The sequence below is a fragment of the Microtus ochrogaster genome, chromosome 5 (assembly GCF_000317375.1).
Source record: "Microtus ochrogaster isolate Prairie Vole_2 chromosome 5, MicOch1.0, whole genome shotgun sequence".
NCBI lineage: Eukaryota > Metazoa > Chordata > Mammalia > Rodentia > Cricetidae > Microtus > Microtus ochrogaster.
Genome location: NC_022012.1, coordinates 80,868,299 through 80,870,717, shown reverse-complemented (window position 1 = coordinate 80,870,717; position 2,419 = coordinate 80,868,299). Strand labels below are relative to the sequence as shown.

Genomic DNA, 2,419 nt, shown 5'->3' with positions numbered 1-2,419 from the left:
AGCAGGCAATGCTCTTAACCACTGAGCCATCTCTCCAGTCTCCTAGGCAGGAGAATTATACAGAGAGAAAGAAAAAGAAGAAAGAGAGAGAGAGAAAGAGAGAGAGAGAGAGAGAGAGAGAGAGAGAGAGACTGGTACCTACGGCCAATTCTTTCCTATAAATACATTTTTAAAACTACAAATATATTCAAAGGCCACGTACAACACAAAATTAAGGCTAACAAGAAAAAGTGGAATAGTTAACTAAGAAGCATATTATCAATGAATCATTATAATATAATGAAGAGAAGTTAGACACATGCACAAAAGCATATTCTGCATGATCTCATCTGTATAAAAGGAAAAACAGGCAAAGTGGTACCGTTAGGAGTGTGTGGGTGCTGACAGGTAATCAGAAGAGCACGTGACATTTCTAATGCAGATAATATCCTCTTTGTTCTGCAGAGCTGGAGAGCTAACCTAGATCCTTATTCACGCAGGACTGAGCTGCCCTCCCACTTCTACACCGCACTTCTAGACCTGAATTCCAGCTGCACAGATGTGCTGGAGTTGTGAAGACCCTACAAGCTAAGTACTTTTAGCATGTGTACTTTTCTCTGGTTACTTCTGCAGTACTTCAATAAAATAAAGCAACCTTGACATGTTCATGCCTGTAATCCCATTTTGGGGAACTAAGACTACAGGATTCCCATGAATTTAAGGCCAGTCTGGGGCACATGGTGAGTTCCACGCTATCTCAATAATAAGTAGCCAGGTACAGGGATGAACACCTTCAATCCTAGTACCTGGGAGGGAGAGGCAGGCAGACTTCTGAGTTTGAAGCCAGCCTGGTCTAACAAATTGAACTCTGAGGCAATTAAGGCTACTTCATGAGATGCTACCTCAAACAAACAAAAACAAAAAAAAAGAAGCCAGGTATGGTGGCACACACCGTATCTTAGATGCTTGAAAGGCAATGCAAGGCCTCCCAATGGTGAGATATTGTCTCAAACCAAAAGCAAACAAACAAGCCAGCCAGTATTTGGGAAGCAAAGGCAGGAAGATCAGAAGTTCAAGGTCATTCTCACCTATATTGTAAGCTTAAGGCCCACCTCGGCTACAAGAGACCCACCAACAAAACCAACCAACCAAGTTAAAAAGCTAAGGGCAGTTATAGGACAGTTCAGTGATAGGGCATTCGTCTACCATGTAGGAAACCCTGGGTTTGAGGATGGCAAACAAGACAACAGAACTCAAAAAATGAAAAAATATAGATATGATAAAAGACATAGAAGGTACTCTGAGAAAATCTGGCACACGTATGTATGAAAGCGCCAGAAAGACAATGGTAGGCGGAATAATACCACCTACCTCCAAAAAAGACTATCCTTACCCCTACTGTGAACATGTAATCTTAGACAGCAACAAGAATTTTGCAGGAGCTGGAGGGATGGCTCAGTGGGTTAAGAGCACTGACTGCTCTTCCAGAGGACCCGGGTTCAATTCCCAGCACCCACATGGCAGCTCACAACTGTCTGTAATTCCAGTTCCAGAGGACCTGACACCCATGGCAAAACACCAATGCACATAAAATTAAAAAAAAAAAAAGATTAAAAAAAAAGAATTTTGCAGAAGTCACTAAACTAAGAATCTTGAGATAAGGATTTCTGGTTTTTTTTTTTGTCCCAATGTTAAGGATTGAAACCAATTGCTCCCACATTCCGGCTTGAGGTCTGCTGTGCCCCACCTCCTAGTCCTGAGATATGAGCATCAAAAGCCTGGCAGAAAGAATTCTGAAGCAAGCTCTAATTAGTATGAATGAACCTCTAAGACACTAAGCTAGCTGAAATAAACCTATCACAAAAGACAAACTGTACTTGGAGAAATCAAGCTCATTGAGACAGAAAGGAGAATGGCAGTCACCAGGCCTCAGGGCAGAGACCACTGAAGCAGTGCCGCGTGTCAATCTGGGAAGACAAAACCATTTTAAAACCGTGGTGACAGCTGTACAAAATGTGAATGCTTAACATCACTGGGTTACGTGACCTTCAAGTTGTTCTGCTGTAGCCCAGGCTGGTCTTCCTATCTCAGCCTCCTGAGTGCTGGGATGAGAGCTAGTCACTACTCCAGCTTGAGGTTTCTTTTGTTGGTTTTGTGTATGTCTGTTTTAAGTGTGCCTGTGTGTGACCTGAAATGGAACCTCTGGCCTCGTGCAAGCTAGGCAAGCACTTTACCACTGAACCAGCCCTAAAATCATTAAGATGGTAATTTTTATGATGGACATATTTTGCCACAACTGAAAAACAAAAACAAAAAATAAAGCAAAAATCAATGTGATGTATGCAGTACTTAGAGGACATCTATCATTAAAAGGGAAGGATTATGAGTATAGCTATCTGGGATAGTACTTGTGCAAGGCCCTGGGTTTGAATCACATACA

The 2,419-nt window shown here is 42.0% G+C and overlaps 1 protein-coding gene across 1 annotated transcript in view; it reads right to left on the bottom strand.

The window, feature by feature from the left end:
* The window catches only part of Traip (TRAF interacting protein), a 28,828-nt gene that overhangs the window by 19,389 nt on the left and 7,020 nt on the right, over positions 1-2,419 (bottom strand). The gene's annotated exons all lie outside the window — the stretch shown is intronic.